Source organism: Nomascus leucogenys, chromosome 13 (assembly GCF_006542625.1).
Source record: "Nomascus leucogenys isolate Asia chromosome 13, Asia_NLE_v1, whole genome shotgun sequence".
NCBI lineage: Eukaryota > Metazoa > Chordata > Mammalia > Primates > Hylobatidae > Nomascus > Nomascus leucogenys.
This window is the reverse complement of record NC_044393.1, coordinates 50942519-50968589: the sequence shown is the minus strand read 5'-3', so window position 1 is coordinate 50968589 and position 26071 is coordinate 50942519. Positions and strand designations below refer to the sequence as shown.

The window sequence follows — 26071 nt, the reverse complement described above, 5'->3', positions numbered from 1 at the left end:
TCATACCCGTTACTGGAAATTTATATATTCTCATTGCCCTCTGTTTAGTCTGGCTAGAGTTTTATAAATTTCATTGTAATTTTCCAAAAAACAGCTTTTGATTTTACTGATTTTTCTCTGTTGTTTTTTATTTTCTATTTCATTGATTAATATTCTCGTATTTGGTTCTATTCTGCTTTTTCCCCTCAAGTTTTGTAAAGTGGCAGCTGAGGTCAGTGAGTTGAAACCTTTCTTCTTTTCTAATATAGGCATATAATGCTAAAAATATTTACTAAACACTGCTTTAGCTTCATTGCACAAATTTACATGTGATTTGTTTTTAATTTCATTTAATGCAAAATACTTTCTAATTTCCCTTTTATTATCTGACACATCAGTTATTTACAAATATGGTGTTTTTTTTTTTTTTTTTTTTTTTTTTTGAGATGGTGTCTTGCTCTGTTGCCCAGGCTGGAGGTTGGAGTGTGGTGGCGTGATCTCGGCTCACTGCAACCTCTGCCTCCCAAGTTCAAGTGATCCGTCTGCCTCAGCCTCCTGAGTAGCTGGGACTACAGATGTGCACCACCGTGTCCGGCTAATTTTTGTATTTTTAGTGGAGACAGGGTTTCACCATGTTATCCAGGCTGGTCTCAAACTCCTGACCTCAAGTGATCCACCCACCCTGGCCTCCCAAAGTGCTGGGATTACAGATGTGAGCTACTGCACTCGGCTTTAATTTCCAAGTACTTTGGGATTTCCAAACATTTGAGATAATCTTTCTGTTGTTGATTTCTAGCTCAATTTCACTGTGGTCAGAGAACATGTATTGTATGAGTCAAATCATTTTAAATTTATTGAGAATTGTTTTATGTCCATGAATATGGCCTATCTTGATAAATGATCCATGTACACTTAGAAAGAATGTATAAAATAATTTGGTGAAGTATAAAATAAATGTCAATCAGGTCAAGTTGGTTGACAGTGTTATTTCTATATACTTACTAACTATCTGTCTACTTTTCTCATCAGTTGTTAAGGATATTGAAATCTCCAACTATATTTGTGAATGTATCTATTTTTCTTTTTAGTTCTATCAATTTTTACTTTATTTATTTTGAGATCCTTATTAGGTACATATATGTTTAGTATTGTTATGAACTCTTGAGGAGTTGATGTCTTTTTCATTATGAAATGACCCTCTGTATCCCTGATAGTATTCTCTAGTCTGAAATCAGCTTTGTCTAATATTAATGTAGCCACTCCAGCTATCTTTTGATTAGTGTTATCATGGTATATATTATTCCACCCTTTCACTTTTAGTGAACTTGTATCTTCATATTTAAAGTGTGATTTTTGTAGCCAGGATTTAGTTTGGTGTTGCTTTTTAAATTCAGTCTCTCAATCTCTGCCGTTTAACTGAAATGTTTAGATGACTTATATAAAATGTGTTTGTTTTTTTTTTTTTTTTTTTTTTGAAGCAGAGTTTCACTCTGTTGCCCAGGCTGGAGTGCAATGGCGTGATCTCAGCTCACCGCAACAACCTCTGCCTCCTGGGCTCAAGTGATCCTCCCAGCTCAGCCTCCCAGTCTGTGTGATTACAGGTGCTTACCACTACACCTGGCTAATTTTTATATTTTTAGGAGAGACAGAGTTTCACCATATTGCCCAGGGTGGTCTCAAACTCCTGGCCTCAAATGATCCACCTGCCACTACATCTGGCCAAAATGTGATTACTGATATGGTTGGGTTTGAAATGTGATTATTGACGTGGCTGGATTTAATATAATGTTGGTATTTGTTTTGTATTTGTTTCGTCAGTTATTTGTTCTCTTTTATCTTTTTTCTGTCTGCTTTTGGATTGAACATTTTTATAATTCCCTTTTATCATTTTTGTTGGCTTATTAGCTATAGCTATTTGTTTTATTTTGTTTTGTTTTAGTGATTTCTTTAGGATTTATATAATACACCTTAAACTTACCATAGTCTACTTTCAATTGATGTTATGCCACTTCACATATAGTAAAATAATTTTATAATACACTTGCATTTCTAGCCTCTGAGCATTTGTGCTATTGTCATGCGTATTGCTTCCACATATGTTATAAATGCCACGGTGCATTGTAATTATCTTTACTTTAAATAATTTGTTATTGTTTCAAGATATTTAAGTGATTAAAAAAACTGTATTGATTGACATAATTACCAGTCTGGACTGTTTCATCCATTTGTGTAGCTCTAGATTTCTAGCTATTGTTCTTTTGATTTTGCTTGAAGCACTTTCTTTAATGTTTCTTTTAATGCAGATCTGCTGGTGACAAATTCATTCAGCTTTTGTCATCTGAAAAAGTCTTTATTTTATTTCGCTCTTACTTTTGAAGGATTTTTTAATGAACTAAGACTTACAGTTTGGAGGCTGGGTGCAGTGGCTCATGGCTGTAATTCCAGCACTTGGGAGGCCGAGGTGGATGGATCACTTGAAGCTAGGAGTTCGAGACCTGCCTGGAGAACTGGGCAACATGGCAAAACCCTGTCTCTACTAAAAATACAAAAATTGGGCCGGGCACGGTGGCTCAAGCCTGTAATTCCAGCACTTTGGAAGGCCAAGGTGGGCGGATCACCAGGTCAGGAGATCGAGACCATCCTGGCTAATGCGGTGAAACCCCGTCTCTACTAAAAAATACAAAAAAAATTAGCCGGGCGTGGTGGCACGTGCCTGTAGTCCCAGCTACTCGGGAGGCTGAGGCAGGAGAATGGCGTGAACCTGGGAGGCAGAGCTTGCAGTGAGCCGAGATCGCGCCACTGCACTCCAGCCTGGGGGACAGAGCAAGACTCCGTCTCATAAAATAAAAAAATAAAAAAATAAAAATACAAAAATTGGCCAGGTGTGGTGGCGTGCATGTGTAACCCCAGCTACTCAAGAGGCTGAGGCATGAGAATCACTTGAACCTGGGAGACAGAGGTTGCAGTGAGCAGAGATCATGCCATTGCACTTCAGCCTGGATGACAGAGTAAGACTCTGTCTCAAAAAAAAAAAAAAAAAAAAGACATAGTTTGGTAGGGATTTTTTTTTCAGTCCCATTCTTCTTTTACCTTGCACTGTTCATGACAAGAAATCCACTGTCAGGCTGGGTACCATGGCTTACGCCTATAATCCCAACACTTTGGGAGGCTGAGGCAGGAGGATTAATTGCTTGAGCCCAGGAGTTTGAGGCCAGCCTGGGCAACACAGTGAGACTCTGTCTCTACAAAAGATTTAAAAAGCCCTTCAGTCGCCATCATGATTATCTATCAGGACCTTATCAGCCACGATGATATGTTCTCCGACATCTACAAGATCCGGGAGATCGCAGACGGGCTGTGCCTGGAGGTGGAGGGGAAGATGGTCAGTAGCACAGAAGGTAACATTGATGACTCGCTCATTGGTGGAAATGCCTCCGCTGAAGGCCCCGAGGGCGAAGGTACCGTAAGCACAGTAATCACTGGTGTCGATATTGTCATGAACCATCACCTGCAGGAAACAAGTTTCACAAAAGAAGCCTACAAGAAGTACATCAAAGATTACATGAAATCAATCAAAGGGAAACTTGAAGAACAGAGACCAGAAAGAGTTAAAACCTTTATGACAGGGACTGCAGAACAAATCAAGCACATCCTTGCTAATTTCAAAAACTACCAGTTCTTTATTGATGAAAACATGAATCCAGATGGCATGGTTGCTCTATTGGACTACCGTGAGGATGGTGTGACCCTATATATGATTTTCTTTAAGGATGGTTTAGAAACAGAAAAATGTTAACAAATTTGGCAGTTATTTTGGATCTATCACCTGTCATCATAACTGGCTTCTGCTTGTCATCCATACAACACCAGGACTTAAGACAAATGGGACTGATGTCATCTTGAGCTCTTCATTTATTTTGACGGTGATTTATTTGAAGTAGAGGCATTGTTTTTAAGAAAAACATGTCATGTAGGTTGTCTAAAAATAAAATGCATTTAAACTCATTTGAGAGAATGCCTTTTAGTTTAATGCATATTTAGACTATCATCCTGTAGTGTTCCTGGAGAAGCTAAAGCCTGGTTGTAGGCTACTACTCATCAATTAACTTCTACAGTGGAGACTACTTCTGGGACTGGAATATAAAAAAGAATCAAAGGTTTTGATTTTGAGTTGCAATAAAGGGAAAGACCATGCTCATAGCAGTGCCAACATCTGAAGTGTGGAGCCTTACCCATTTCATCACCTACAACGGAAGTAGTTAACTGGAAGAGATTACCAAGAGAATAAAAAGAGAATCATTCAGTGGAAAAAAAAAAATTAAAAAAGTATTAGCCAGGCATGGTGGCATACACTTGTAGTCCCAGCTACTCAGGAAGCTCAGGTGGGAGGATCGCTTAAGCCTGGGAGGTCAAGGCTGCAGTAAGCTGTGACCACACCACTGCACTCCAGCCTGGGTGACAGAGCAAGACCCATTTCAAAAAAAAAAAAAAAAAATCCACTGTCATGCTTCTTTTTATTCCTCTATATATAATGTGGGTTTTATTTTCCCCTGGTTACTTTTAAGATTTCTTTTTTTCTTTAAAACTGGTTTTAAGCTATTTGAATATGAAGTAAGTTGGGGTAGTTTTTGTCACAGGTGTGACTGGCTGGGGCTGGCATCACGGATAGTAAAAGAATTTACCAAGACAGCAGTGGGTAAAGAAAGGCAGACTTATTAGAGAAAGTACAAAGATACATTGCAAGAATACAATGGGCAGCACAGCAAAGAAGGGGCTGTCTACCAAGAGGCGGGGGCTGGAGGGAAGTTTTATAGGGTTGTGCTGAAGGGGCTACTTGCAGAGCGAGGTATTTGGAAACAGGATGCTGTGCCAACAGGTTGTTTCTGGTAAGCCATCTCTCAGAATAACTGTTCTCCCTCACCTGGGGCCCCTTCCTCATTGTTGCTTACTTACCAAGACTCCACAGTTTTCTTTATGTTTCCTGTGCTTGGGATTCATTGAGATTCTTAGATACATGAGTTTATAGTTTTTACCAAATTTGATTTTATTAAAATCTTGACCATCATTTATTTAAAATTTTTTTTCTGTCACTTATCTGCTTCAGGGACTCCAAAGGCATTTGTATTAGGCTACTCAAAGCTCTTCTGCATCTCACTCTCATGTTCTGTTTGCTTCTTTTCATTCTTTTATCTCTGTGTGTTTCATTTTGTATGGCTTCGATGGTGATATCTTCAAGTTTACTAGTCTTTTCTTCTTCAGTGTCTAATTTGCTGCTAATCCCCAGTTAGTGTATTTCCACTGTAGTTTTCATCTCTAGAATTTCAAATTCAGTCTTCTTTATAAAACTATGTCTCTACTTAACCTGCTCAATCTTTTAGCTTGTTCCTTGAATATATGGAATACAGTTAGAATAAACTATTTTAGGCCAGGCGTGGTGGCTCACGCCTGTAATCCTAACACTTTGGGAGGCCGAGGAGGGTGGATCACCTGAGGTCAGGAGTTTGAGACAAGCCTGGCCAACATGGCAAAACCCCATCTCTACTAAAAATACAAAAATTAGCCAGGCGTGGTGGTGCGTGCCTGTAATCCCAGCTACTCAGGAGGCTGAGGCAGGAGAATTGCCTGAACCTGGGAGGTGGAGGTTGCAGTGAGCCGAGATCGCGCTACTGCACTCCAGCCTGCAAGATGGGAGTGAGACTCCATCTCAAAAAAAGAAAAAAAATAGAATAAACCATTTTAATGTTCTTTTCTATAAATTCTATTATCTGTCATTTCTGGTTCAGTTTCAATTGACTGATTTTCCTCCTCATTTTATATTTTTCTGCTTTTTTGTATTGATGATTATTTACTGGATTTCAGACATTGTGAGTTTTATTTTGTTAGGTGCTGTAATTTGTTTTCTTTCTTTCTTTTTTTTTTTAGACAGGGTATCTCTCTGTTGCCCAGGCTGGAGTGCAGTGGCACGATCACGGCTCACTGCAGCCTCAACCTCCTGGGAGCAAGTGATTTTTCTGCCTCAGCCTTCCAACTAGCTGGGACTACAGGAACACACCACTATGCCTGGCTAGTTTTTAAAAAGCTTTTTAGTAGAAACAGGGGTCTTGCTATGTTGCCCAGACTAGTATTGAACTCTTGGCTCAAGCAATCCTCCCACCTTGGCCTCCCAAAGTGCTGGGATTATAGGTGTGAGTCACTGCACCTGGCCCTGTGTGGGGCATTTTTGTATTCCTGTAAATATCCTTAAACTTTGTTCTGGGAAATAATTAAATTACTTGGAAACAGTTTGATCTTTTGGGGTCTTGCTTTGTAAGCTTTTTAAAGCAGGACCAGACGATGTTTAGTTTAGTTTTGGGTTAATTTTTTCTCCACAATTGAGGCACTCTCTTCTGAGTACTCTACCTGCTCTTCCATTATGAGGTTTTCCATTCTGGCTGGTGGAAATAGACACTATTTTCAACATTGTGTGCCCTTCCTAATCTTTTCAGGTTATTCTTTCATTAACTTTGGTTAGTTTATTTTCATGCATTCACTGACCAGTTCTCACCTGAATATTTGAGAGGTGTCCTCTAAGATCTTGGGAATTTTCTCTCTGTTGAGTGCTCTCCTTTTTTGGTATTCTTCCTGGGTTCTCTATCCAATTTGACCCACACCCACGCCCAGCTTTATCTCCTCAACTCGGGGGGACCACAGAGCTTTACTACGTTTCTCTCCTGGCACTGCAGCCTGGGAACTCTCTCAAGGCAATTGTACAGTTCATCTTGTTCTCCATCTCTCCAGAAATCACTATCCTTCATTTCCTAATGTCTTAAGAACTAGTATTTCATATATTTTGCCCAGTTTCTTTTCTTTTCTTTTCTTTTTCTTTTTCTTTTTGAGATGGAGAGTTTCATTCTGGTTGCCCAGGCTGGAGTGCAATGGCATGATCTCGGCTCACTGCAACTTCTGCCTTCTGGTTTCAAGTGATTCTCCTGTCTCAGCCTCCCAAGTAGCTGGGATTACAGGTGCCTGCCACCACACCCAGCTAATTTTCCTTTTTTTTTTTTTTTTAGTAGAGACTGGGTTTCACCATGTTGGCCAGGCTGGTCTCAAACTCCTGACCCTGTGATCCACTCACCTCGGCCTCTCAGTGCTAGGATTACACGTGTGAGCCACCATGCCTGGCCCATTTTGTCCAGTTTCTTAGCTGTTTCAAGCAGGAGGGTAAATCCAGTTCCTGTTATTCTATCTTATTTTAAAGCAGAAGTCCCAGCCATCTTTTAGTAAGTTCGATATTAAAGATACTTGCAAAGATTTAAAACAATTCTATTCTTTAAGTCATTTGTTTTGGAAACTATCATTATTTTCATAAAAATATTTCTGTTAACATGTTGGCTGGTCACCGTGGCTCACGCCTATAATCCTAGCACTTTGGGAGGCCACGGCGGGCAGATCACCTGAGATCAGAAGTTCAAGACCAGCCTGGCCAACATGGTGAAATCCCGTCTCTACTAAAAATACAAAAAAATTAGCTGGGCATGGTGGCAGGCGCCTGTAGTTCCAGCTGCTTGGGAGGCTGAGGCAGGAGAATCGCGTGAACCCAGGAAGTGGAGGCTGTAGTGAGCTGAGGTTGCGCCATTGCATTCCGGCCTGGGCGGCAGAGTGAGAAAAAAAAAATTCTCAAAAAAAAAAATGTTGTTACATGTAATTGGCTTATTGCTATCATCAAATAAATTAACAAATAAATCTTTAAAACATTTTTAGGTTTAATTTTGAATATGGTAAATCTTGATAAAAATAACTCATGTAAACAAAAGGTCTTTGGGTTCCTCAACAATTTGAGGATAAAGAGTCCTGAGAGCAAAATGTCTGAGAACAACTGATCTAAATGAACTGATGGGATTTCTGTTTGGATTGAAGGAAACTTAAATATTTTTCTTTAAAATACTGAGGATTGTTGAGCTGAACGAAGTTAAAACGCGGGGGGACACTCTGCCCTTCCTTCTGCTTGCCTGATGATAGGACAGTGACTCACAAAGATCAAAGTCCTCTCCACCTCCTCTGCCCCTTTCCTGCCTAAAGACAGAGATGTAAATTCTCACTGGCTCATCAGCCCAGAGACGGCACCACGGGGCCAGGGAAATCTGGGAGCAAACTATGCTACTTTCCCACAGTTTTCCCACCTTTGAGAGACTCTCCTTTGTCTTGTCACTCCTCTAAGAGTTACGGCTCTTTGTTGAAATACGATTTGAGGCCGAACTGCAAGCCATTGCCTTGAAGGATACCCCTGATCCGAGGTTCATCCTGTGCGACGTACACTGCAAGTGTTAAAATAAAACTTGCTTTTCTCTTGTTAATCTGTCTTTAGTTACATAAAGTTTTTCTCAGCTGTAAACTTTTGAGGGTTGAGAAATTTATTATATTTTCTCTCCTTTAGGATGCATGACCTGGGCAGTTGGGTAACCCAGGTGCTGGGGAAGACATGAGTATCAAAAATGAGAAGGCCCATAGACAGGGAGACGAAGAAAGAAGAACAGAGAAAAGCAAAAGTTAAGAAGTCATGTAGCCCCCAAGAGACACAGAGCATAATACAGATTCCTAATTTTCCAATGGTTGTCTAGACATTTGGGTGGCCCAGTTATACTTCGTGCCCTTGGGATCTTTGAGATAATCTTTAAAATAAATTTCGTATTTTTTCCTTAAAGAGAAAAAAATACAAAGGGGAGAAAGTAAAGCGCAGTGGTAGACTTGAAAGGAAGATATTCGTATCTGGGGAGTCCAGGATCATTTTGGCAGCCAGAGATTCCAGTGCTCTGAGAAAGACTGACACTGTTCATGCTGATCAGACAGGGATAGAAGATCACATGGCTGGGGTGTGGAAAGGGGATCCCCAACCCTGTGATTCTGGGGTTATTTTTAGTACACTGGTTAATCCGTTGGCATTGTCTAATCTTGGCCAACACTCTCCAGGGTTTACTTTCTCCACATTTACAAAATGAGGGTCAGAAGACTTTGTAGGTCTTTGTCTCCAAGTGACAGAAACCTACATCAAATTAGCCTAAGCACAAACGAGCGTGTATTGGCTCCTGTAACTGGAAATCAAGTTAGGCTAGTGCTGGCTCTGGCATAATTGGATCCAGGCGTTCAAATATTGCCATCATGACCTCACTCTGGTTTTTCTTTCCTCCTTCTTTTCTTTCCCATTCAGCCAAGTTTTCTCCATTCAACTGCAAAATAGCCCCCAGAAGCTCCAAGCTCTTATGTACCTTTGAGCTTATGATCCCAAAGATAGAGACAGATGCACTGCCTCCCAGCATCCAGTTCCAATCCCATAAAGATGATTTTATTGGCTTTACTTGGTCGTACACCCATCCTTTGAACCAATGACCTTAGCCATGGCTATGGAGTGCCAAGACAGGCCAGACTGGGTCATGTACCCACTCCTTAGGCAGGGGGTGGAAGAGGAATTGGAATTGGTGGTCCTACCAGAATCACATGGAATAAGCAGGAAGTGGGGGGCAATTTAGAAAACAGAGGGATGCTGGACGATGGTAACCTGCATCCTTGAGGTGTTGTGAACTGAAGCAAACTGTGCTTGTATTGAAGATTTTTTAAAGAAACACAACCATGTGGCCACAATATCATTGTTGGGATTTGACGTTTTCTTCTGAGTTCCCCCAGTCTCTTCTTAGGAACAGTTTAATCTTTTTCTATTGATTTTCAGGTATTTCGTCTGCTTGGGTAAGATTTCATTTTTTGCTCCAAGGCCTTTTACCAACTTCTGCTGGTAAAGAATAGAGTCAGCAGTACCTACAGCATTCGCAGGCAGTGACTCCAGTCCCTGCCAACACATTCATGCTTCCTTTCCAGTCTAAGTGTTTTCTACCCAAAGAAAAGTTTCTCTTTAATTCTGATGTATAACAGAGATGTAGAGTCAGAGTCAACATAAAAAGACAACAAGTCAATAAAAAAGCGAAGAGGAAGGCTGAGCACAGTGGCTCATGCCTGTAAACCCAGCACTTTGGGAGGCTGAGGCGGGCTGATCACTAGAGGCCGGGAGTTCAAGACCAGCCTGGCCAAGAGGGTGAAACCCCATCTGTACTAAAAATACAAAAATTAGCAGGGTGTGGTGGCAGACGCCTGTAATCCCAGCTATTCGGGAAGCTAAGGCAGGAGAATTGCTTGAACCCAGGAGGCAGATGTAGCAGTGAGCTGAGATCGTACCACTGCACTCCAGCCTGAGCAACAGAGCAAGACACTGTCTCAAGGAAAAAAAAAAAAAAAAGTGAAGAAGGTGATTTCTTGATATGATGTGCTCATCAGATTTAATTTTTAGTTGACTAATCACATCCAGCCTCCTTGGGAGTGCAAAGGACAGTGAACACATAGTTAAAGGGTTTACTCACTGCGCCAGAAATACTTGGTATGCAAGACGTAGTCTGCTCTCCTCAAGGTAGCTGCCGTTAGTAAAAAGCTCGCTGTACTAATTCACCTTTGAATCTTCTTTCTGTGTTTTTCTCCTTTTTTTTTTCAGACAACTAACAAAACTGTAGAGTCCGAATCTCTTTACTCAGGAAAATAAGGGATGTATCATTATAGTCATAGTTTCAGAATGCACTTATCACTTACATGTTATGTTTAAATTGGTACTATCAAAATGCAAAGGCAACATGCCAGGTGGCTATTATATTCTAGGATACTCAAGCAAATAAATTTGTATTTAGAATTAAAATATAAGGGGCTGCTTCACCTATGGAGTAGCCGTTCTTGATTCCTTTACTTTCTTAGAATTAAAATATAAGGGTCTTGACCTTCCACAGACTCAGCTGAGTGACAGTTCAGTGAGAAGCAAGAAGCTAGTGTTCACTTGTTATGTGCCATTAAATGGGTGGGCTGCTGTTAAGAAACATGCCAAAACGTTACCAGAAGTTGTCTCTGGAATACATGCAATTTGATTTTATTTTTTCTACTCTTCTATGCAAATTTTCTGCAATGAGCACTTACTACTTTCACAATAAAAATAATGGAAAGAAGTTCCATCTATACTGAATTATATTAGGTTGGTGTAATAATCGCAGTTTTCATCATTAAAATATGGTGGAAACTACGATTACTTTATTAGAAACCTAATAAAAGCTGTTGGTCTATACCAAAGTTTGTTTAAGCAAGATCTACCTATTGAATGAGACTGGCTGGCAGCCAGCAAATGCCTCGGCTTGAATCCCACTCGGGACACTCTGTCCTGACTCTGGAGAAAGGGTCCTGGAAGAGTTGGACTGGGTACCCACATCAGACCCTTTGCTGTGCCATTAGGCCATGAGCACCAGAAGGCCTCTTAGGACAAGCCCAGAGGGGACTCGAGTGTAAGTCAGGTCTCCAGTGCCCAAGGTTTCAGACTGAATCAAAAAGAAAGGAATTTTTCCCAACTTACAGGAGTGAGGACTGGGGTGGGGATGGGAGCGTGTCCGTGTCGGTGAGAAGGGGCAGCCACAGGTGTGCCACCCTTCTTAGGAGCCTCAGGCCCCTGCCCTGAAAGCAGATGCTTCACTCTCAACCCTCTCCTCCCTGTACCCTCCCCCAGCCATTTTCATCTGGCTCAAAACCTGTTCTTTAAGTTTTCCATCGAGCCTGTTAATAAGACCAGCAAGAGTTTGTTGCTTATCTCTGAACCAGCTATAAATTGTCCTTATGATGCCTCAGCGACCACACACGAGCTGAAAATGACTTAGCGTCATCTTTTGGATTCTCAGGATGACTTTTAACACCTTGAGAGACTTAAGCATGCTTAGTCATAGGATGTGCTAATATTGGGGCAGAGCATTATCACCAGTGTTGAAATTTAAACATATCGGAGTATAGTTTTCTTTCTTTTTCTTTTCTTTTCTCTCTCTCTTCCTTTCTTTCTCTTTCTTTCTTTTTCTTTCTTTCTCTTTCTTTCTTTCTTTTTCTTTCTTTCTTTCTCTCTCTCTCCCTCTTTCTCTTCCTTCCTCCCTTCTTTCTCTCCCTCCCTCCCTCCCTCCTTCCCTCCTTCCTTCCTTTCCTCCTTCCCTTCCTGCCTCCTTCCCTCCCTCCTTCCCTCCTTCCCTTCCTGCCTCCTTCCCTCCTTCCCTCCTTCCCTCCTTCCCTTCCTGCCTCCCTCCCTCCATCCCTCCCTCTTTCCCTTCTTTTTCTCTTTCTCTTTCTTTCTTTCTTGACAGGGTCTTGCTCCGTTGCCCAAGCTGGAGTGTAGTGGTGCAATCACAGCTCACTGCAGCCTTGACCTCACTGCAGCCTGTAGTGGCTTGAGGTGGCTCCAGTGATCCTCCCACCTCAGCCTCCCCAGTAGCTGAGACCACACACAGGTGTGTACTACCATGCCTGGCTTTTTTTTTTGGAGAGACAGGGTCTCACCTTATTGTCCAGGGTGGTCTCAAACTCCTGGGCTCAAGCGATCCTCCTGCCAAAGTGCTGGGGTTATAGACATGAACCACTGTGCCCAGCCTGTTTGTTTGTTTGTTTTAAAGAAGAAAGAAAAGAAGAACCAACCCTACTGAGCCTACTGATCCTGTAGTTGAAGTTTGCGTACTCTTCTATAGCTAGATTAACTTTCATATTTTACTCTTTTCTGGTTAATAAGACCACTTTTGATGAAGACATGATCACCAAATCTGTCTTTCTCTACTGGAGCAACACGTGGAGATAACGGAAGGCTTAGAGTGACTGGTCTTACCAGAAGCTAACTAAAGTGGGCTGCCGTGGAGTGAAGCAAAGGAAAGTTTCATTAGGAAGCTTGGAATTTTCATTACGTCTTAGACACTATGGATAATCTTATTTGCCACATGCAAATGTTAAAATAAGGAAATGGCTACAATTTATTTTTCCCCAAGATTGTAAATCAACCAATAAGTTCATATGAACAAGTAGGTTGCAATAGTGTTTTATTGAATCTAAGGTGCCATATATTATAAAATACATCATCGTTTTATGTATTACTAAGAAAGAAAAAGCACTGCCATTGATCACGAGATATTAAATATGAAAAGGTGAGTCTTGAAATTAACAAAAGATGGTATGTCCTTCTGTATTTGATGAGCCCATTTTAACATTGGCTCATCTTAGCGGAGAAAATGTAGGTGAAAAATGTCAGGAGAGAAATTGGGTTTCTATTTTGATGCTAGTAAAACCATTACGTCTTAATACATTCAGGTTCAGACTGATTCATAGCCAATGACCATGCAAGTTAAAGCCTGAGGGAGCACACCCCCACCGTGGTGCAGTGGATTTGGCTGTGTCAGGAGTCAGAGCATTGGAGGTAAGGGCTTGGTCTCAGTTTCCTCACCGAGGCTGTTGGACTGGATGGTCTCCAAGCCCCCGTTCATCTATGATGCTATGGTCTCTCCAGAGGTCACTGTTGGGCCGCAAGATGACCCCTGGGTCAGCCTCCCCTGCGAGGAGGTTTGGATTGAGCAACTCTGTCATGGTGCCAAGGACTTCTGTCTTCATATGGGCACAAGACCTCACACTTAAGGTTCCTGGGCCTTACAAAGTGGTCCCTGAAGTTGTTGTTTGGGCTGCCCTATATCCAAACATCCTTTCTTATTGGAAACAACCTCAAATGAGGTGGAGCACAGGGCCTAGCCAGCTGTTGCAGAGGCTGCCTGGAGGCCAGGATGTGGGCACGTGCCAGGGCTTGGTCAAGCATAGCCACAGACGGGGAGAGCTAAAACTTTCTAAGGTGGCCTCAGCAGCAGAGGTGGGCACCAAGCAACACCTCATTCCGCATCCCACGGCAGCACTGCAACCAGACAGAGCTGGGACTCCGGTCTGGCTGTGTTCACGCTGTCCAGCCTCCCTTTGTTCCTGCCCACTCTCTGAGCCTGTTTCTCGTCCTTCCCAGGAGTTCTCATTACAGCTGTCTTCGGTTTCCACTAGTTCCTGTTGTTTGCCACTAAGAACTCAGTCTCCCTTATGTCCATCAAGGGCAGGTCTGTCCTGTGCTGGGGAAAGCCAGAGATGAGGGCCATTGCAGAAAGGTGGCACCGGAGGATGCCCGGAGTGGTCCTCCCAGGCCTCCTGAGGGGTTAGAAGGCTCTGCAAGAGGAGCCATGCTGATAGATGGTCCACACTGCCTAAGAGGGACCCATCTGCTTCTCTTCTCTGCCCTCCCACCTCTGCCCATGAACGCTTCCTGATGCCCTGAGCATGTAACTAAATGCTATTTTAACAATCACCTTCTGTCGATCTTCCTTATGGGCTGTCACTACTCCCACAGAGGTGCAGGAAACTCTGGCAGCACAAGATTTGCACCGAACTTGACAGGAGGCAGCCTGGGACAGGGAGACAGGGTGCCGGGAGCTCTCTTCTTGGCCTGCTTCCCCTTGGGGGGTTTCAGTGCTTATCTCTTAAGTCAGTGAGATTCTTTCTTCTTTTTTATTTTTATTTTTTATTTTTTTTGGTAAGTCAGTGAGATTCTTGTTGTGCCCCCCACCCCAATCCCCAACATAGAGAATGTCCTACATCACAGTGCTGGGGTAAGGTGGATTTCTTTCTTTCTTTTTTTTTTTTTTTTTTTTTTAAAGTCACACTATTCAGGCCCTGGGGAATATAGTTCCTGGCATTCAAGAGAGGTTGCCTGTTAACTTCTGAATCAAGCCATTTTCTCTGCAATTAGAGACTTTTGGCTCAAACAAGATCTCTTCCGAGAAACTACAAGCCCATATTCTGGTACTGTGACATTTCATTCCTCATTCTGCCCCCACTCCTCACTAGAATTCATATTGACCTACAAATTCAACACCACCATGAAGCAATTGCCCAAACCGACTCTTCTATTTTGTAGGCTTAAGAAAATGAAGTTACACACACACACACACACACACACACACACACACACCAAAAACCTTCAATAAAGCTTTAGCCCTAATATATGTGAGGAGCCATTTTCAGAAGGAATAATAACTAGAAGGCACAAATAAAGTACTGAAATAAAATCCCCCTTTGAATTATGCATAAGCAAAGTAAATTAGTAAAATCCAAGTGCACTTTAAACATAGAGATTTGCCATTTGCTGGGACTGGGACTTATTTCATCACTGAAAAGAAAGGGAAAAAACCAGAAGTAATAAAGTTAGTTATGCTTAGTGTTGATGACAAATGTGCTTCACATTTCTGATGATTGTCTCTCTGCTCCGTCAATGTGTTGTCTCAGCTGCACCTGGGTTAAAATTGTCAGTAAGGGGGCCGAGCATGGTGACTCATGCCTGTAATCCCAGCACTTTGGGAGGCTGAGGCGGGCAGATCACTTGAGGTCAGGAGCTTGAGACCAGCCTGGCCAACATGGTGAAACCCTGTCTCTACTAAAAATACAAAATTAGCCAAGCATGGGCACCCGTAGTCCCAGCTACTTGGGAGGCTGAGGCAGGAGAATCACTTGAACCCGGGAGGCAGAGGTTGCAGTGAACAGAGATTGTGCCACTGCACTCCAGCCTAGGTGACAAAGCGAGACTCCGTCTCAAAAAAAAAAAATATATATATATGTATTGAGAGAGAGAGACCAAGAAATCCACCAAGAAGAACCTGTTTAGCTCTTAAGGTTCAGGCTTCCTCAATTCCCAAACCCTTAAGTTGTGGAGGAGATGAGTGAATAAAGAGGTATCTTTCCCACACTCCATCAAGGAGAGCATCCATATACATCCTGGAAAACCTAAAGGTTCCCACCAGCAGTGTAGAACTGTTCCCTGATCACCGCATCCACGCCAACATCTACTGTTTTTTGATTTTTTGGTTATGTCCATTCTTGCAGGAGTAAGGTGGTATCACATTGTGGTTTTGATTTGGATTTCCCTGATCATTAGTGATGTTGAGCACTTTTTCATATGTTCATTGGCCATTTATATATCTCCTTTTGAGAATTGTCTGTTCATGCCCTTAGCCCACTTTTTGATGGGATTGTTTGTTTTTTTCTTGCTGATTTGTTTGAGTTCATTGTAGATTCTGGATATTAGTGCTTTGTCAGATGTATAGATTGTGAAGATTTTCTTCCACTCTGTGGGTTGTCTGTTTACTCTGCTGACTGTTCCTTTTGCCATGCAAAAGCTCTTTAGTTTAATTAAGTCCCAGCTATTTATCTTTGTTTTTATTGCATTTGGTTTTGAGTTATTGGTCATGAAACCCTTGCCTAAGCAAATGTCTGGAAGGGTTTTTATAGCCACTATGGAAAAGTGTGGAGATCCCTTAAAAAACTAAACGTAGACTACCATTTGATCCAGCAATCCCACTATTGGGTATCTACGCAGAGGAAAAGAAGTCATTATACGAAAAAGATACTGGCACACACATGTTTATAACAGCACAATTCACAACTGCAAAATTGGGGAACCAGCAGGAGTTGATTTCCAGTTTTAGTCCACTGTGGTCTGAGAGAGTGCTTGATATAGTTTCAATTTTCTTAAATTTATTGAGGCTCGTTTTGTGGCCTATCATATAGTCTATCTTGGAGAAAGTTCCATGTGCTGATGAATAGAATGTGTATTGTGTAGTTGTTGGATGAAATGTCCTGTATATATCTGTTAAGTCCATTTGTTCCAAGGTGTAGTTTAAATCCATTGTTTCTTTGTTGACTTTCTGTCTTGATGACCTGTCTAGTGCTGTAGGTGGAGTACTGAAGTTTTCCACTATTTTTATGTTGCTGTCTATCTCATTTCTTAGGTCTATTAGTAATTGTTTTATAAATTTGGGGGTTCCAGTGTTAGGTGCATATATGTTTAGGATTGTGATACTTCCCTGTTGGACAAGGCCTTTTACCATTATATAATGTCCCTCTTTGTCTTTTTTGACTGCTATTGCTTTAAAGTTTTTTGTCTGATGTAAGAATAGCTACCTCTGCTTGCTTTTGGTATCCATTTGCATGAAATGACTTTTTCCACCCCTTTACTTGAAGTTTATGTGAGTCCTTATGTGTTAGGTGAGTCTCCTGAAGGCAGCAGATAGTTGGTTGGTGAGTTCTTATCCATTCTGCAGTTCTGTATCTTTTAAGTGGAGCACTTAGGCCATTTACAGTCAATGTTAGTATTGAGATGTGATGTACCATTCCACTCATCATGCTTTTTGTTGGCTGTGTACCTTGGTTTTTTATTCTTGCTTTTTAAATCGTATTTTTGTTTTATAGGTCCTGTGAGATTTATGCTTTAAAGAGGTTCTGTTTTGATGTGTTTCCAGGATTTGTTCCAAGATTTAGAGCTCCTTTTAGCAGTTCTTGTAGTGGTAGCTTGGTAGTGGCGAATTCTTTCAGCATTTGCTAGTCTGAAAAAGACTATCTTTCCTTCAAATATGATGCTTAGTTTTGCTGGTTACAAAACTCTTGGCTGATAATCGTTTTGTTTGAGGAGGATGAAGATAGGGCCCTAATCCCTTCTAGCTTGTAGGGTTTCTGCTGAGAAATCTGCTGTTAATCTGAATCGTTTTCCTTTGTAGGTTACCTGGTGCTTTTATTTCACAGCTCTTAAGATTCTTTCCTTCATCTTAACTTTAGATAACCTGATGACAGTGTGCCTAGGCAATGATTTTTTTTGTGATGAATTTCCCAGGTGTTCTTTGTGCTTCTTGTATTTGGATGTCTAGGTCTCTAGCAAGGCTGGGGATATTTTCCTTGATTATTTCCTCATCTATGTCTTCCAAATTTTATATTTCTCTTCATCCTCAGGAACACTGATTATTCTTAGATTTGGTCATTTAATATAATCTCAGACTTCATGGGGGCTTTGTTAGTATTTTTTCATTCTTTTTTCTTTGTCTTTGTAGGATTGGGTTAATCCTACAATGCTCTGAATTTCTTTTGTCTACTTGTTCAACCCTACTACTGAGACTTTCCAGAGCATTTGTCTATAAATGTGTCCAATGTTTCCTGAAGTTTTGATTGTTTTTTCTTCATGCTATCTATTTTCTTGAATATTTCTCCCTTTACTTCTTGTATCGTTTTTTGGATTTCCTCACATTGGGCTTCACCTTTCTCTGGTGCATCCCTGATTAGCTTCATAATTAACCTCCTGAATTCTTTTTCAGGTAAATCAGGGATTTCTTCTTTGTTTGGATCCATTGCTGTTGATCTAGTGAGATTTTTGGGGGTGTTGAAGAGCCTTGTTTTGTCATATTACTCGAGTTGGTTTTCTGGTTCCTTCTCATTTGGGTAGGCTCTGTCAAAGGGAAGGTCTAGGGCTGAATGCTGCTGTTCAGATTCTTTTGTCCCATGGGGTGTTCCCTTGATGTAGTACTCTCCCCTTGTCCTATGGATGTGGCTTCCTGAGAACCAAGCTGCAGTGATTGTTATCTCTCTTCTGGGTCTAGCCACCCAGCAAGCCTACCAGACTTTGGGTTGGTACTAGGAGTTGTCTGCACAGAGTCCTGTGATGTGAACCATCTATGGGTCTCTCAGCCATGGATACCAGCATCTGTTCTGGTGGAAGTGGCAGGGGGGTGAAATGGACTCTGTGAGGGTTCTTAGCTTTGGTGGTTTAATGCTGTATTTTTGTGCTGATTGGCTTCCTGCCAGGAGGTGGCGCTTTCCAGAGAGCACCCGCTGTGGTAGTATGGGGAGGAACTGGCGGTGGGCAGGGCCCTAGAACTCCCAAGAATATATGCCCTTTGTCTTCAGTTGCCAGCGTGGGTAGGGAAGGACCAGGGCTAGGTGTGTCTGAACTCAGACTCTCCTTGGTTGGGCAGGTCTTGCTGCGGCTGCTGTCGGGAATGGGGGTAAGGTTCCTGCGTCAATAGAGTTGTGTACCTAGGAGGATTATGGCTGCCTTTGCTGAGTCATGTGGGTTGTCAGGGAAGTGGGGGAAAGCCAGCACTCACAGGCCTCACCCAGCTCCCATGCAATCCAAAGGGCTGGTCTCACTCCCACAGTGCCTCCCCTAACAGCACCAAATCTGTTTCCAGACAGTGGGCAAGCGGGGCTGAGAATTGCCCCAGACTACCCACCTCCCAGCTGCAAAGGAAAAGGGCTCAGTTCTTCCCCCACCTGTGGAGTCTGCATGCTGGATTAGCGTTCTCCCCAGAGTTCTGGCCAGGAGCCTTCTTGCCTGGTTCAAATTGTTAGAAGGTTCAGCTGGAGACTTCCTTCTCCCTGTGGCATTTTCCCCATACCTCTCGCTGCCCTCCTGAAGGATCCCTGTGGTGCCAGGTAGGAATGGCCTGCTTGGGGTCCCAGCGAGCTCACAGGGCCTTTCCCACCGCTTCCTCTACCCTTGTGGTTCTCTCGGCTCTCTAAATTGACGCAGCTCCAGGTAAGGTCGGAAACTTCTTTCGCAAACTAGGCCTTCAGTTTCCCCAGTGGGGGTGTGTGTTCCGGGGCGAAGGGTCTCCTTTTCCCACTTCCACAGTTGGGGCACTCACAGTATGTGGGGTGTCTCCTGGGTCCTGCAGGAGCAGTCTGCTTTCTTCAAGAGGGTCTGTGGGTCCTCTCAGGATTCCTGGTTTATTCCTGCAGTTGTTCTGGAGCTAAAATTCATGATGTGAGCCTCCGTATGCTGCTCTGTCTGTCCAAGTCAGAGCTGCAATCTGGTTCTGTCTCCTGTCTGCCGTGATGATCCCTGTTGTAGTTCCTGTGTGTCTTCTTTTGAGAAATGCCTTGCGCCCTCCCGCTCTTCCAGGATAACTCAGGGCCTCCATCTCCTCATTTGAAAACTGTAAGTGGCATCTACCTCCAGGCCATATTTAATACCTTTCACAACTGGTATGGCCCAGGCCAATGAGAATAGAAGTGGATTATAAATAATTCATTAGGACTTACCGGTGCCAACCATCTGAATATCAGCCCTCTGGGGGTTAAATTAAGTGAGTTAAGTGAGAATTAAGTGAGGTAATGTGCTTGGCACAGTAATATGAAGTGGCTGTAGGGTTATCCTCATGGTCCTGGATGCCCAGAACGTGAATGGTTTCACTGAGATTACATGAGGTGCCAGTGGGCGGTAGCCTACGATGAGACTCTGTGAACACACCCAAGGCCTTAAAGGAGAGAGAATGCTGTGGCACTCTCAGAGAAGAAACCCAGGATGCTTTGGGGAAGAGGCTGGCAGCCTGGTCTTGTTCTCTGCACGTGGAGGCCTCTGGACCATGCACCTGACTATCAAGCCTGTACAGAAGGCAGAGGTGAGGCAGGAGTTGAGCGGTCTGTGAAGGAGAAGGCCTGCTCTATTTCTCAGCTGTTGTTCTGTTGAAACAGGTGGATGAGTTTGAGCCTGAAAGGTAATAAGTAAAAGAAAGACTGGGCGCATTAGGCTCTGGGATGCCCTCTGCAGGAGAATGATGGGCACTAAACCTGTCTGAGGGGAAGGTGTAGGCAGAAATAAACACGCCACAGCCTGGAGTCCAGAACCTTGAAAGTTTAATGAGAATAGTTAGTGAAGCACTGCCCTGTGATTCATCTCCTCACAAACAACACTTAAATCACGTAGGATCAGGGTAGACAACGATCATTTCATTTAGCTACTTAAAGGTTATTTGGAACTCTTAATAGCATGTTGTCAATAGGACCTGGCTTCTAAATCCAGGCAGATAAAAGTCCATTCATTCCCCAGAGTAGAGGACTTAGGATCTGAGCCGACTCCATAAGCCTGATGCACCCGAATATGTGAGAAAAGGCAAAAGGAGATGGGAGTGAAGGGAGTTGAAGGGAGTTGCTGTGGTTTTGTGGGGTTTTTTTTTTTTTTTGCTTTAAAAAAATTATTTTATTTTTTCATGACTGCCTCCCAGTAAGTCTTAGAAAAGTAATATTGAGGCCAGGCGCAGTGGCTCATGCCTGTAATCCCAGCACTTTGGGAGGCCAAGGTGGGCAGATCACTTGAGGTCAGGAGTTTGAGACCTGTTCGAGCCGGGCCAACATGGCAAAACCTCATCTCTACTAAAAATACAAAAATTAGCTGGGCATGGTTGTGGGTGCTTGTAGTCCCAGCTACTCAGGAGGCTGAGGCAGGAGGATCACTTGAACCCAGGAGGCAGATGTTGCAGTGAGCTGAGATTGTGCCTGTGCACTCCAGCCTAGGTGACAGAGTGAGACTGCATCTCAAAAAAAAAAAAAAAAAAAAAAGAAAGAAAAGTAATATTGAGAAAGGCAGTCACTGAATAGAAGGTTGCTGTTAGAGGGAATATTGCTATTGTTTTGTGAGCAAATGAACATATTATGCAAGCAGCAAGTTACAAGGGCTGTGCACACAAGGGCAGAGTTTAGTATTATCAGAAAATAAAGCTTACAGGCAAATGTCTCTGATGCATATTTAATAAGAGCCTAACCAAAGGATATTAGAGCTATAAGAGACCTTGACGATTATCTAATTTAACCTTCTCATTTGCACCCATGAGGAAAAGAAATGCAGAGATAACGTGTCTTGGGTTTACACAGTCTACAAGGGGTAGGGCAGGGATTGGCAATCGAGGACTCAGCCCCTCAACTCTCTGTCCAGGGCCATGCATTACATCATTACTGTGCTTCAGAGGCCTTAAACGTCCATAGAGAAACATATCATGATTTTGTTGCAACTAGACAAAGCCCTCGGGGAGGCAGCTAGGGAAGGGAGAATTGAACAGAGCCAACATAGCTCAGGAGATCTTAAAACGCATGGATCTGGAAGCCAAAGGTCAGAGTCTTCCTCTTCCCTGAGAAGAGGTGTCTAGAGGTGTCAGTTGCAACTGTACGTTAGCTATGGGTAAAGGATTTGACAAAGTTCAATGAAAGCATATGTGAGAATCAATTGGCTGCATGGAATTTACAATACAGAGTATTATGTAGTTTACTATTATTTGCTTATTGTGGGAAATACATCATTTATAGCAGCAAAATGTATAATAAATGTATACATATATAGGCATTTTTTTCAGAGAACTAGTTGTGAAACACCAGCATACCTCTGCTTACAGAGATATAAAAATAAATAAGATAACACAAATTTGAAGTGGATGAGAAAGAAAAAGGAACAACAAGAAGAGGAACATGTTAGAATAGGAAATAACAGTAATAGAAAATTTCATCTCCTTGTGTGCAGTTATATGACATAGTTGGCCACAGATTTTGTATCTAAGCTTCCTAGCAGATCTTGTATAAAGAACATTTGATTAGGTACCCAAGTTTTAGTGTTTTGGTGAGAAATTGTGAAGTTTCTCCTAACCACAGTCCGGGAGGAATTTTATCCTGAGGATCTGGGGAGAGAAACAATGTGTTTTTATAAATGTCAGCACTGTCCTTAGAGTAAACCCTTATTTAGAGACACATGGGGCTGGGCAAAGTGGCTCCCACTCCTGTAATCCCAGCACTTTGGGAGGCTGAGGTAGATCACTTGAGACCAGGAGTTTGAGACTAGCCTGGGAAACATAGTGAGACACTTTCTGTACAAAAAATGAAAACAGCCAGGCATGGTGGCACATGCCTGTAGTCCTAGCTGCTTAAGAGGCTTATGTAGGAGGATCACTTGAGCCCAGGAGTTTGCAGCTGTAATGCACTCAAACTTCAGTGGAGTGCCACTGCACTCCAGCTTGGGTAGCACAATGAGACCTCGACTCTTAGGAAAAAAAAAAAAAAAAAGTCAGGGATGCTTCCAGTAGAGCCCCTTGTCAAAGGCTGAAAACATTTTGCCAAAGTGTACTTGTAAGTGACATACATTAAAGTACTTATGGATGAAATAATAGAAACTCTAGGATTTATTTTAAATATTGTTGTTTTAGTCTGTTTTGTGTTGCTATAACAGAAACCTGAGACTGGGTAATTTATAAAGAACAGAAATGTATTCTCTCAAATTCTGGAAGCTGGGAAGTCCAAGATTAAGGCATCAGCATCTGATTAGGGCCTTCTTGCTGTGGCCTCACATGATGGAAGGTGGAAGGGTGAGAGAGGAGGAAGACTGTGTTCTCACGTGCAGAGCAGCAGAAGAGGGAAAGACAGAGAACTCACTCCCAAAGCCCTTTCCACAGTGGCATTAATCCAGTTGCAAAGGCAGAACCCTCGTGACTTACCTCCTGAAAGGCCTTACTTCCCAACACTGTTGCATTGGGGAGATTACGTTTCCAACACATGAATTTAGGGGGACACGTTGAGAACATAGCTACTATACACAACACACACACACACACACACACCTGTTGGAATGAATAATTGAAGCAAGAAGAACAAAATATTGATACACATTGATGGTGAGTGATGCACAATTGGGGATCCACTATACTCCTGTCTCTACTTTGAGAAGAGACTGAATCTGACTAATGTCTTTCATCTCTTATGTTATAGCCGTTCCTCCCCTTCACCTCCACCTTATTATTCATATGGTGAAGAAACTGGGCCACTTGTCCTGTAGAATCGCCCACATTGTGGATTTGGCCGTTGCTTCCGCATGATGATAAGAGAATATTACATTAGCAGAGACGTCCATTAAACAGGAGAGCTGAGGCCATCTGACACTAAGAATCACAGTAACAGGGACAAAGCCAAAAGGGAAGGAAAACGGGGGCCAAAATGGTGAGGTGAGCCAAAAAGCATGAGAAGAAGCACGCTCGGCCTCACCGGCTCCTGACTTCTCTCTGAGTGAGTTCTGGCTTTCTGCATCTCCCCTCCTTGCCCTGGCATCTCGGCCTTCAGGCAGGACGGTGGGGCGAAGGCAGTGAGGAAGGAAGGTGCCGGGGCATCTCCCCCTCTGCCTGCACTGCTGGGCTAACACTTACAAAGGAAGATTTGAAAAATTCTCCGAAACTACACGATCAAAGAAAGGACAAATGCACTTCCAATCAAATCAGTGTTGAAGGGGCAGCATCTTTATCATCTGCCATCCTGAGGATTCATTTCACATTCAAATAAATAGAAAACTACTTGCAAAGGCAAATTAGACCCAGATTTATCCGCAGGTGGCATTTCATGACATAACTTGATGGCACTTCATCAACATCGGCTTTTCTGGGCTCACTGATTAGTTCATGCTATATGAAAAGTGTTTTACCATAATTTTTCATTATCTTCACAAGTTATGCCATTTGGAATCATGTAAGGTGGCTAATGTTGCAGGGATTCTTTTAAACACTTTACAATCAGAGATTCAAAGGCCAACTACTGGTGACTCAGGGACCATTAAGACATCTGAGACATGACCATGATTAAAGATTAGTTGCGATAGTTATTTGGATATTATAGAGTCTTTGAAATATAGAAACACACAAACTAATGATGATGAGCCTCCAGGGCTTGGTGTTTCTCTGGTTCAGCTGCAGTAGAGGCGGGCGGCTCTCAATTCAGGCTCACTCCATGTCAGTTTCACAAGCAAATGCCAGTGCTGCCCCCAGCTCCCCTAGCTGCTAGCGCAGGTATTTCTATGTTCCATGCAGCACAGAAGAGGGGGCCTCACCACAGACACCAGGAAGAATAATGTTAACCCCATAGCAATCCAAACCTGGGAGAAGCTTGACAACTGAGAATTGGTCTTGTCAATCCTACCAGTGGGTCTTGTCCAGTTTTAAAAAATGAAATACAACAGAATGCAACAGAATGGGAAACAATCAGAGCACATTAAAAGAATAAGTACTACTTTGGGAAACTTTTCAGTTGTGTATGTGGGTATCAGTGTGTACTTAGGGTTGATGAGAAATGTATTTTTAAAATGTGAGTCAAGTTAAAAGGCCTCAGAGAATGATGCTCTAAGAAATTATATACTGGAGACAGTCACAATTATATATTAGATGACGAAAAACAAAATAAAAATTAAAAATTAGAAATTTATAATTTACCCCTGGAATAAGCCACACGTGTAAGAAGCGATTACTTGGAAACATCACAGTGGTCTTGAATCAATGCTTTTTTCCCCTGCTGCTCATGAGCTGTAGAATCAATGCTTAAACATTTCCTTAACAACAAGTTGAAAACGAAACAAACCTGTTATCTTTTCTGTCTTACCTCCCTGAGGTATATATAAGTTTGACGAATTTCTCTGCTCAGGTAATAGGATTTAGCATCCATTCATGTATTCATTCACTCAACAAACATTTACTGAGACTGTTGAAGGTGCTGAGACTATAATGGCAGAGAAAACAAAAAGATAAAAATCCCTGTCTTAGTGGAACTTTTGTGTGGGAGTCATGGGGGACATGTCATAGGACATCAGCAAGGGAAATTGGTGAAATAGAAAATATGTCAGAAAGTGGTAAGTGCTAAGGTGAAAAGATAAATAATAGAAAAGGGTCCCAGGGAGCGTTTGGGCTGTATTAGGTTTTTTTTTTTTTGTTTTTTTTGTTTTTTTTGTGAGACGGAGTCTTCTCGCTCTGTCACCAGGCTGGAGTGCAATGGCGCAATCTTGGCTCACTGCAACCTCTGCCTCCTGGGTTCAAGCGATTCTCCTGCCTCAGCCTCCCTAGTAGCTGGGACTACAGGCGCACACCACCACACCCGGCTAATTTTTGTATTTTTAGTAGAGACAGGGTTTCACCATGTTGGCCAGGATGGTCTCTATCTCTTGACCTCGTGATCCACCCGCCTAGGCCTCCCAGAGTGCTGGGATTACAGGTGTGAGCCACCGCGCCCAGCCTAGGGTATATTAGATTTCTATTTTTCTGCATAACAAATTACTACAAACATAGCAGGTTAAAACAACACACACACTTATTGTCTCACAGTTTTTGTGGGTCCAGGAGTCTGAACATGGCTTCACCAGGCCTTCTCTCCAGGGCCTCACAAGGCTGTGATCAAGGTGTCAGCAGCTGCATTCTCATTTGAAAAATGACTAGAGAAGAGTCCTCTTCCAAGCTCATTCATGGTGTCAGCAGAATTCCTTCCCTCCCTCCCTCCTTTCTTTCTTTTCTTTTGTTTCTTTCTTTGTCTCACTCTGTTGCCCAGGCCGGAGCGCGGTGGTGCGATCTTGGCTCATTGCAACCTCCACCTCTCGGGTTCAAGGGATTCTTGTGCCTCAGCCTCCTGAGTAGCTGGGATTGCAGGCTTGCCACCACCATGCTCAGCTATTTTTTGTATTTTAGTAAAGATGGGGTTTCACCATGTTGGTCAGGCTGGTCTTGAACTCTTGACCACAACTGATCCGCCCGCCTCAGTCTCCCAACGTGCTGGGATTACAGGCATGAGCCACCATGCCCAGTCCAATATTTATTTCTTTATGGTTGTGTGA

General features: G+C 42.6%; 1 pseudogene across 1 annotated transcript; it reads left to right on the top strand.

Annotated features, from left to right (window-relative positions):
* The first annotated feature begins 3228 nt into the window (after nt 1-3228).
* LOC100603998 lies at nt 3229-4288 on the top strand (annotated as a pseudogene). Its single transcript, XR_121952.4, has one exon. The product of XR_121952.4 is annotated as a translationally-controlled tumor protein pseudogene (transcript).
* Nucleotides 4289-26071: the final 21783 nt, after the last annotated feature.